This window comes from Nannospalax galili, unplaced genomic scaffold, assembly GCF_000622305.1.
Source record: "Nannospalax galili isolate Female #2095 unplaced genomic scaffold, S.galili_v1.0 scaffold1025, whole genome shotgun sequence".
Taxonomy (NCBI): domain Eukaryota; kingdom Metazoa; phylum Chordata; class Mammalia; order Rodentia; family Spalacidae; genus Nannospalax; species Nannospalax galili.
Genome location: NW_008353598.1, coordinates 962,854 through 974,782, shown reverse-complemented (window position 1 = coordinate 974,782; position 11,929 = coordinate 962,854). Strand labels below are relative to the sequence as shown.

The 11,929-nt window shown below is 39.1% G+C and overlaps 1 pseudogene; it reads left to right on the top strand.

Annotated features, from left to right (window-relative positions):
• The first annotated feature begins 10,112 nt into the window (after nucleotides 1–10,112).
• On the top strand, nucleotides 10,113–11,183 carry LOC103748261 (annotated as a pseudogene).
• Nucleotides 11,184–11,929: the final 746 nt, after the last annotated feature.

The following is an 11,929-nucleotide window of genomic DNA, read 5'->3' as shown; positions in this document are numbered from 1 at the left end:
AAAGCCCCCATATATAAGTCCCAGCTCACAACCCGTGGGGTGACATTTTTCCCTTCCCTGAGGGAAATGTGTCCCATATGAAATAAAGCTGTATACCACTGAGAATTCTATCTGTGCCTCGGTGCCTCCTCCATCCGTGTGCCGCCCACTCTCTCCAACATTTTTACCTATCACCCCATCTAGAATTTGTGATACTAATTACTCTTGCCTTTACTTCTCCTTCACATCTCCTATTCATAATTCAAAGACTTTCTTTTACTCCTCGAGATAAAAGTTATGTAATTTGGGAGTCTTTTAGATAGACCCACTGAAGGGGTACTCCAATTGCCTCACCCTGCATCCCTGTTCAGCATGGAAGAAACTAGAGCTGTCTGTGTCCCGATTCCCTATTGGCAATTTGGGTAACCTCTTCAGAGGATGGTGTGATAAGAATAGGAGGTAGGAATTAGCTAGGCAGTTAGGGTAGAAAGACCCAGAAAAGTAGCCAGTTTCTTGGCTAAAACTCACAATGTCCTTGGGCCTCTTAGCAACCTACTCCATTCCAAAGGCTAAAAGTGTAGAAAATATTTGGGAGCTTTTAACTAATCCTTAAAAGGTTTTAAGGTTACCTCTTCAGAAGGGGGAATGTTAGAGTAGCCAAAAGCCCCATAAAAATAATTAAAGAAGAAAGAATACATGAAGTTATAAATAAATCAAAGAAGAAGAAAGAGTACATGAAGTTATCAGAAAAAAGTGATGGGGAGATATGGGAGGAGTTGGAGAGGAGGGAGTGGGCATGGATTTGATCAAACAACCTTATATGCCTGTATGAAATTCTCAATAAATTATATATTTTTAAAAAAAGAAAAATGACTCCTCTTGCAGAGAACCCAGACTGGTTTCCAGCACCCACATGGCCACTAACAACCATCTGTAACTCCAGTTCCATGGGATCTGATGCCTTCTTCTGCCTGCTGCCAGCATTGTATTCACATGGTACACTTAGCAAACAGACAAAATACTCAAACATATAAAATAAAGATTAATTAATACATATTAAATGGAAATATAATCATTCTGCTAATAATATTAGATTTCTGAAAATAGACACTGTAGTATCTGAATGCTATTATAAACTTTAAAATTATATAACTAAGACACACCTAAAATATAGATGATGCATTTTAGTCAATATTTGTTACACACATACTTTTTGCATATCTATTTACTCCAAATAGATATGTTCCCTCCAGGAGGGAGGAGAGAGGCTCATAAGAATCAAGAGGCTAAGAAAACTTACAGAGCTCAGGAAGGTCAGAAAGTCACAGCTTCAAGAGGCTCTTTCCCAAGGTTAGATAATCAGTAAACAGTTTCTAGGGTGAGAAGACGCTCCAGTGGAGTTTCCTATAAGCTGGACAGGGAGCTCCAGGGGAGCAACTTTCCTGAGTCCTCACCCATGCTAGGGTGGGCTTTCCCATGATGTAGCTGCTTTTAAGTCACCTATGTTCCTGTAAGTAAACCCAGTAAACTCCTTGGTTTACCAGGCTGGACTTGGAGTTATTCCTTTGATCCAATGTTGATGCCCAGTCTGAGGTGAATAGATGTTTGTTTATATCACCAGAGGAATAGTCACAGCAGCACCATGAATTCAATATTCTGAAAATATACAGTGGTGAACACTGTAGACTCCTATTTTAATAAAATTCACAAAACATAAACTGTCATGAGTCTACAGAAAAACTAAATTTTGTTTGAGGTTCAGATCTAGTGACCATTGATCATCTGGCACCTCAGCTGAGGACCTTGAGCCCCACAGTCAGGCAGATCTCCTCTACCTACTGGGGCTTTCAAGGAACCTGGACCTTGGTGTCTTCCTCCATCCAGCTGCTCGCTTGTGTGATGCTGTTGGACACCTCTGAAAGGCCACCAAGAGGACTAGCATGGCTAAACCCCATGGACTGCCTGATTTTCACTCTCTGACATGGAGAGGGTAAGCTCCCTAGAGCATGATAATTCTGACTTGGCTTGTGCTTACTATGATTAAGGAATATGTGATATATGGAATGCCTATAGCTTGTGTTGGTCTGTAATAAACTCAACATATATTGAAAGGCAAAAAATTATATCAAAAATTATAATTAAAGTCTTATGTATGAATCAGAGTGAACACAGATGTCTCCACAAACAAATGGTATTCAATTAGCATTTTTTGTTCTTACAAAACGTTTTCTAAATAACTACATTTGGTTGAATTAATCTGTCCTCTTATTGACTGTTATAAACAGTAGCTTAATTAGCATACTAGCATATTATTTTTATTTTAGTTACCTTATTACTCAGTATATTAATAGTATCTTTATTTTTATTGTACTCTGAAACCTTCTTCCATAAATTCTTCTCTTTGTGACTATCTTGGTGGCATTTGGAAATGGCTGTCTCTTGGCAGTCAGTGGCTGCTAAAGGAAGGACTTATGTTTTTGAGGTAGAATCTTGAACTAGCATCAATCCTCCTGTCTCAGCTTTCCAAGTAATGGAATTCTAGATGTGGTTCACCGCATCCAGGCCTTATTCATGCTTTTCAGCCCAGTTTTCATTTGTTTACTTAGTATTCTTTTCCAGGTGAACTGTCTAGTCTTCTATAATACTGATCAATATTTCTATGGAAATGTTAGTGTTGTTATTAGTGATTTTTCAGTGATCAATTATATACAGGTTTGTGTGTCTAGAGAGCCAAATTTTGAGCTTCTCATAAATTATATGTCCACTTACAACTTACTATGATGACATTATTTATGTAAAAGGGCTCTGCCAATGTGATTAAAGATCTTGAGATTCTTGATTATTCATGTGGACACTAAATCCAGCCTATTCTATTTAAATTCCCTATTGCTGTACTGAGATTAAAGGTGTGCACCACCACACCCAGCTAGTTCCTTTGTTGTTGTTTTGCTTATTTGTGCTAGCTTCTGGAAGATAAAATATAACCTAAGACATGTGATTAACGTTTGTAAATAAATCTCAGATAATGTTGATTATTAAAAATGTATGTACATATCCCACAAAAGATTCTTCTAACTCTTGCTTCTGTGTGATAACTGTCTTCATTTAATTTTTTCAGGCTTTTTCATTTCTTTTTAGTACATCCTAAAAAATTTACTTTTTATCTTTCCTACTCTGTCATTTTTTTACATAATGAAGCAAGCTTTGTCTGGGGTGAGTTGTCTTTTTTTTTTTTTTTTTAATTGCCCCACTATATTCTACATTTATAAACTCAGACCAAAGAGATGGCAAGCTTACCAAAGTAGCAACATTTTTCAGTCTGGAGTTGTTATTCCTTGATACAGGATTTTCATATGCAGAGATAATTAAATGCACTCTCAGACACCAGTCTTATATAAGAGTATTGTTAACTCTTCCCTGTCTCTAGTCCCCATTTGAACACATTTCCATAGCATTAGGTTATAAAATCCCTGAAATTCTGTCTCCAATGAACAGCATTGGCCTTGGGACATGACTGCCATTCAACAAGTCTTTCCAGGCTAAATCCTCCAAATCCTACAATAAATTAAGTGCTCATCCATTAAATCATTTCCCAAGGGCTTAATTCAGACTATGCCATATAGTTAAGAGAGAACCACATACATCTACATTGGATTGGGGGTGATGTGTAGATAATTTTCACATTCAAAGACCATGGAGACTTCTCTTTGGCAATTGCAAGTGAAATTTTATGAGTGCCAGCTTACCTAGCTCTTTTGTCCATGCTGCCTAGCACAAGGTCTTATCCACTTTGTACCTCGGTTTGCATTTCTGACAGTAAAAATCTATAGTGACATCACAAAACTGGATCCCTGACTCGTGCAATTTAAATACCAAAATGCAGTTATACCAGTTTTGTGGTAACTGTTTGATTATAAAATAAGCAATGGGAAAGAAATGGAAATAACACACAGAGCTGAGCTTGATGAGAAAATTTAAATTGTTACCAAAATCTCAACAGTTCCTAGGTAACCCATCTTCCGAGTGTAGCTTGGTTCCACTAATCTTCCAGAGAAGCATCTTGGAGCTAGTATATTCAAGGTATCTTAGAGTCATTCATCTCAAAGCAGTTGTTACAATTATTTGGTGTTTTCTTCCCTCTTCTCAAAGGGAAATTTAATCAAGATTGTCAGTGCTTAAAAGAAAAGAGAAACGGGATACAATCAAGTTACACTTTAATAACCAAAAAAAAAAAAAGAAAAGAAAGAAAGAAAAGAAAATTAAAGTTTGAAACCCTTCAAGCACAGCAAAGCTCACATAATATCCCAAAAATAGATGATGGCATGAATTCTGATGCACACTGCACAGCATTTGATAAAACGGACTTGCCATTCTTCCATCAGAGGTACAGTCATGCTACGACCATATGCTGTCATTTAAGACCCCCCCTTCACAGTTAGCCAGGCATCTCTCACACACCAACATCTTCACAAGCCTTGAGTTCTGCTGAGTCTGGTTTCCCCTCTAGGATTGGATCAGGCTACAACTGCTTTTTTTCCACGAGGCAATCTAATGATCTAGTGCTTTCTTTCCTGCTGGGTTAATAGATAACTAATATATGTTAGCGCATTCATTATAGCCAGTTTCCACTAAGAAAAAAAAATAGTACATTTGGGTCTTCTGCCTTGACAAATGTGGTGCTACATCTTGAGAGCTGATTAAAATCAATACCTGTGTGGAAAATTACATACAAAATGTATTAGTACCCAGGATATTCTGATAAGAATGCTTCCGGTTCTCAAGTCCATCATCACACTGATTCCCCATAGAAATCATGCAAACACTGAGTATGAATAGTCAAAAGGAATTAGAGCTGTTTTTTTTCAACTAACAAAAAAATATTTAGCAGTTAAGTCAGTTTATAATTCAAGACAAGTCCAATTTTAGTTGTGCTTGAAGACTGATGCTAACTAATGAAGACTAGCAAAGCTTTCCAACCTCCTAAAGTTGTGTTCTACCCAATCGAACTTTCGAAAGCCTCCCAAATTATATCACATAAATGTTCTCAGCTCTTCTATATATTAAGCTATTCTTGCAGATGACTACTCCAGTGCTTCGGAAGGAAATTAGTTGCACTAATCAACACATCCATTGTGGATTTCACTAAGCCACAAAGCACACCTCCTCTGTCCATCCTCTCCTCTTCTCATTTGTCTTCCACACCAGAGTTCTCACTTTCTCATGAAAGGCCATTCATCTTTCCAGGCCTAGCTCAAATGTTACATAACCATTGTAACCAACCCAGCTATCTAATCACCCCAGACTCAGAAGACTAACATAAGCACAGATGCCATGGACAGGGCACAGCAGCCATTTCTGGTTTCTGTTGTCATGTCTGGCATCTCAGACACAGACACTTGGAAGCCAGAATGATTAAATGACCAACAGTTGAGATCAGCTGGAAATAGTTGTCATGGTGGAGTCATGACATTGGTTGTTGGTTAAGATTTCCTCTGGGACATTTGATTTGAAATTTTGGTGCCTATCTAAGAGTTACCTGGAGTTCCTCAGAGTATAAGGATTTGGATAACTCAGGGATCTCAAAATGCAAGTGTTAGTAAGTGAAGCAGAACTTTTCCTCTACTCTGTCAGATTCTATGGTAGGTCTATGAATCTAACCGACAAAGGACAAATTAACAGAAGAAAACTGTAGGAATTTTATTTGATGTTGTAAGCTTGAATTCCGGTTCTGAGTCTCATGAAGCCTCTTTGACTCTGTTCGTCTTCTGTAAATTAATGTGATAATATTTACTGATATTTTCCTACTGATACTCCAAAGTCACTGAAGAGAAGTTTGGTGTTTGTTGCTTGTGCATGGCTCCCAGAAAGTAAGAGTAGAAAATAGAGAGGAGGTATATGCAATATCATGACCACTATACCATTTAAGATTGGATAACTAATGAGTCATCTTAATTTATTTTCATTGCCTTGTATCTCATCTTTTCTCTCTTTAAAATTCTGATAAAGTCTGTTGCCCACCTGAAGACCCAGCTAAGTGCTCTAAATGGAAGCCAGAGCAAATATTAGTCCTAAAATTTTGACAGAGCAGATAGCAATAATTCAGTGAAGGAAAAAGTCAGATTTGGAAACTAAGTAAACAGGAATCTCTGAAAATATGAAGACATTTGAGGAAGGACTGTGAAGTCTCCACAGGAAGGGAATAGAGACAAACACAAACCTTGGCCAGAGATTCAGGGGCATAACACCAAATGACAGTATCACTGGGTATGCTTTAGGAAGGGCTCACATTCCCTGTATAGTGTCACTAAATGTTACTATACCCATTTACAGAAGAACAGAATCAGAAGGACTCTATAAGCTTTAGAACTAGAATTCAAGCTCATGGCCTGTTGTTTGTTTCTTGCTTTTTGTTTTCCCATTTGTACACCCTAGCATTTACTAACAGAGTTGCTGTTGCACACTCCATGTCTCCATCACACTTTTGGTTCTTTTACTGTTGGGCTATATCTTTTGTTGCTTTCTTTTGAGGGGAGGAGATATTTTATCTCTGTGGTGGTTAATCTCATCAACTTTACTGGTTTGAAAAAATATCTAAGAGATGAATTAAGCATGCCTCTGCGTGTGTCTGTATGAACATTTCCAGAAATTAACTGAGGGGAGAAGGTCTGTCCTGAAAGCCTATGGCACCATTCAGTAAGCTGGATGGAATGAAAATGGAGAAGGCAAAAGTCCTCAAGAGCATGTGCTCACTCCTGAGCTCCATTCTTCCTGGCCACCATGATGTAAGCTCTTCCACGATGCTTTCTCCATGATGACGGATTGAACCATCTGGAAACATGGGGCAAAATATATCCTTCCTCCCTTGTTTGTGTGAAGTTTTTCTCACAATGACAAAATGTCTGAATAACACAGCATCTCTGCATTAGGTCTTTCCATTCTGTGTCGTGGTCATCACCTTATATGTCTGTGTACGTGTGATATTGAGCACCTTGATAAAAGGATGCATTTCATTGTGTATCATGATCACTTAGCAAGGTCTGGCACTCAGTAGGACTTCAGTAAAGATTTTGGTTATTCAATGCATTAGCATTCCTTGAACACTCATTGTATGACATGCATTAGGACAGGTACTGAGGAAGCAGAAAAACAAAACAAAACAAAACTAGGCAGGTGACCCTACTATCAATTTAGAGCAAAAAAGTTCAACAAGCAATCATATAAACCAAAGCACAAAGCATAACACACTAAGATATATGCTGTCTGGAAGAAACACAGGGCTTTGGGACAGTTTGTAGAGTCAGGGAAGGATTGTAAAGAAAGGGATTTTTCTGACTCCTCATTTGGGAATGAGGAGTCAAAAGTGAGTAGAAAGTCAGGGCAAGAAGAAATCCCAAGCAGAGAGCAGAAGCATCACCTCGGGCAGAGGACATGATAAGACTAGACAGTCTGTGTGGCTGGAGGATGAGGCGTAGGAAAGAACAGGAGGAGAGCAAGAAGAGGCAGCACTACACTGGAAGAAAAGACGCCTTTCAAAACCGGAAGTCATCATCTGCAGAGAGAAAATCCAGGAGAGCTTGTTCCACTCCCAGAATGTTTATCCATTTTCTTCACAAACACATTCTTTAACATTCCACGGACTACCCCTGTTAGTACTACTACATTCTTAGTACTGGATTGTTCAAATGGGGGGAAACTGCAACAAAGTTACAGATCACCAGAGTTACAGAAACTGAAGGAGGGAAGTGCAAAGCAAATTAGGGTTTCCTGCTGATGAAACTACAAGGATATGTTTTGCCTATTGAGTAGAAATAAAACTGTATGCACAAGTGATTAGTCAGTAAATACTGGGAATCACCTATCAAAGCAGACTCTAAATCATAGACACACCCTAGGACAATGATTTAATGAGTATACAGTTTCCTAACATATTATATATCCTTGAGGAAGGGGTCCAAACGTTTCCTAAACTATGTTACAACAGGAAATTTTAAATGAGTATTCCATGGGAATTATTAAAGAGACATCAACAAAAACATGGATCTATCGTGCACAAATGACTCAGCCCACAACTTTACCTCTCACAACTGTTGGTTCTCACACAACACTGCCCTATTTGTTCACAAAGCAAGTGCTCTTGGTCATTATCCATAGTAGGCCACCTTACCCTGTCCCTAATCATGACTCTCACCTCTACTCACTTCCTGCATCTGAAATAATTCTGCCTCCAAGTTCCCTGCACCCAGTGGAGTCTAGATGACATTACTTCCCTTTTCTGGTGTGAATTACTTCTCCTGAATAACCCCAGGCATCTTACCAAACTATAAATTGAGCTCACCCAAGAGTGACCCAGTGTCAGGAGGACTGCGGAAACAAATCTCTGCAGACCGTCCAAATTCAAAGACTACTCTGGTGGCTGGTTTGGAATCTCATGAGGTTCATCCCACACAGAAGGCAGAACTTTGGGGAAAAAAATCAACACTCACAGTGCAAAGACATGGTATTCGTGGTTAACGTGTATTAGGTTTCTCAGAATTAAATATGCTTGTAATTCCATCTGCAGAAACTAACTGCAAGCTGAATTAGCATATATTACCTGATACTGTGTTTCCATCTCTCCCTATTAACAAAGACTAGAATTTAACGTCCAAAGTTTGTCTCAGTACAGGTGCTCAATGGTATATGTATTTTCTCTAAAAACTACTTTATTTTATGTACAATATAATTTATGTATTGAATAACAGTATGATAAAATTATATATTTTCAACAGAAGAAACAAGGGAAAATTTTCAGGTTATAAATCCAATCAAATAGTCAAAAATACCACTTTTTCTAAGTGAGTCAATGTGAAAACATACAGTTGCTACCCATGCCTGATCCTATTTCACTAATGGTCAAAGGAATTTATTAAAACACTTTCTTAGAAATGAAGAATAATAGTGCACATCCTTAAAGATAAGTCACAATGAAAGGGAAATGACATCAAACAGTACTGGTAACTAAGGTGGCATAAGGCATTTCTAACTTTAAGGTATGTTGAAAGACAAAATAAGATAAAGAGCAATAAGACCCTCCCAAATGGTTATCAATAAAAATACTGATTTCACAGAAATTAGTGGAACTAGTTTTGATTGGTCTTTCTTTCAGGCATCAGTGAATCCTCTTCAAAAGTTGGTGGCCTCAGGGTCCTGGTAGCTTTGGAAGATAATGCACATTAGGGAACAACTTCTTAGCACAGCTGTGAGCGAAGTGTCTGCAAAGCATGTGGCTTCAAGCCATGCTGTGAATAGAAAAAATGACCTTTAGTTGAAGAAAGGGGGTTTCCAACCCTATTTCTGGTCCTCCTTTTTCTTCCATCTCCTTCCCGCTGTAATAAACACTCTAAGTGATATGAATTGTCTGTTCACACTAAGGTAATAAGCTGTTAGTTGCTGGCTGTGTTCTCTCTCTCACTGGTATTTGAACTCTGATAGATAATGCCTTAACATAAAAAGAACGAATTGTCTAGGTGATCGAATGGAAAAGAACAGGAAGAGGGGGGGAGGTTCTCAGCCACATGCTGCTCGGCCTGCTAATTTATGTGATTATCTCTGAAAGAAACTGTACCCTTGCTCATTAGCTTTCCCTCAGGTTTCAGTCCACTGTGGTTTGGCTCCATTGTTTGGAGCCCATGGCAAATCATCATGGCAAAGAGAGGTGATGAAGTGAAACTGCCTTGTGGAGCCAAAGAAAGAAGAGTGAAGAGGTGGGATTTAAATCCTTTCAAAAGCATACCCAAAATGACCTAACTGCATACTAGACACCCCCAAATGTTCTACCACCTCCCAACAGCACCACAGGCTAGCAACCAAGCCTTTTGCATATTGGGTGACATTTGAGATGGAAACCAAAATAGCCTGTATTGAAAGTACATATCCCTAGCTCTGTTAGCACCTACCAGCGCTTCCTTTCCATCTCTTCCCCTTTCTGCCTCTGCAGTGACATTGGTACAAATCTGCTCCAACTTCCTTGTTTTCACTGATTCATGAGTCCCAATCAGTGCAACTACTTGTATACTAGCTAACCTTAGCCCAGCCCACAGGACCACTCAGTATCAGCAAGTGGTGCAGGTATTTTCCAAAGAGATGAGTCACCCATGGAAAAAGGGCTCTCTGGTCTTCAAGAAAGGGACTTTGAACTTTCTGATGTGTTTCGTTTCTCCAAGAAGGGATTAGGAGCCATTGTAGAAGATGAAGTAACCTAGAGGTTCTCCTCAGAGGAGCTAGTATCATGGGAACGCCTCACAAGAACAAGTAAACTGCTAGGACGTCAGTGCGAGGCTCACTATGGTGTTGGTGTTGGGTGTCCTGATAGGATATTGCATTCTATTACCTCTGAGGGTTACCCTGGCCTTCACCAGGATCAGTTTGCTGATTATAAGAACAACATTGGTTGGGCAGCTGCAGGACAGCAGCCTCAAAAACCAGCTTAGTGAGCTGGCGCATCTGCCTTGCTATCACGTCTGTGTGCAGTTGCTCTCTGGCACCCTTCATTATCACAACAAGCAGTACAGACCTCACCAAGGGGGCATTTGTGTCGCCAATCATTCCTCTCCTATTGATGTGCTGATCTTAACCACGGATAGATGCTATGCCATGGCTGGCCAGGTTCATGATGGATTGATGGGAGTTCTTCAGAGAGCTATGGTCAAAACTTGTCCACATGCTTGGTTTGAATGTTCAGAAATAAAGGATTGACACCTGATTACTAAGTGATTGAAAGAACATATCGCTAACAAGAAAAAGTTACCCATATTAATCTTCCCTGAAGGAACCTGGATCAACAATACTCAGTCATGATGTTTACAAATGGAAGCTTTGAAATCAGAGGAACCATATATCCAGTGGCCAGGAAATTTAACCCACAGTTTAGTGATGCATTCTGGAACAGTAATAAACACAACATAGTGAGCTACTTGCATCGACTAATGACCAGCTAGGCCATTGTCTGTGATGTGTGGTACATGTCTCCCATGACCATAGACGAAGGAGACGATGAAGTTCAGTTTACAAACAGGGTTAAATCTGCTATTGCTGTACCAGGAGGATTGACTGAACTTACCTGGGATGGAGGGCTGAAGAGAGCAAAGGTGAAGGATACCCATAAGGAGGAGCAGCAGAAGGATTACAGCAAGATGGTCATGAGCAACAGATCTCCCAACCCATAATTGGACTGAAGTCCTCTGTGGATAAACTTGACTTCTCAACAGGCCTTTGGAAGAAGTGAAAATGTTAAATTTTGTTTGCTTTATTCTTTCTTTTGTTTAATGTTAATCTTTTCTATGGGATGATTGTCTCTACCTCTTTTGCCAGAGGCAGAACCTACAGGTGGCTCTTTGATGTCACATTAGTCTCCTCAGTTATAGGAAGGTTCTCGAGTTGAAGCAGATTCTGCCTTTTGTAAAATGATGGCATCTTGGTGATTGAATGAAGAATTTGTATACAAAAAGTGCTTCTAAGTGTGTTTGGAGCTTGTTAATAAGGTAATTTTCAAAAATACTCTAAGTGCTATAATTCAATTTCCCTCTCAATTTAATCTTTTTATTTTTATTTTATTTTATTTATTGATTGATTTTTTTTAGTTTTGTGTAGCCCTAGGCTGGCCTCAAACACTAAGTAGCCAAGGCTGGCCTTGAACTCTTGATTATCCTGCCTCCACTTCCCAAGTGCTAGGACTACTGGCAAGGGCTTCTATGCCTGGCAGTTCCCTTCAAGGTTTGAAATGGTGGATTTCATGTCAGTGTAAGGCTGCAGTTACAGATAAATTCTGCCATAAGCTGAAAAGAAAAATGAAGGATTGTATTTTAGGGGAGAGAACAAACATGTGATCACTTGACCTTAAAGAAAAGGAAAGGAATTGGAAATTATTTTTTCCTAAAGTGTTGGAAAATACTGTTTGACAAGCTTCATGAAG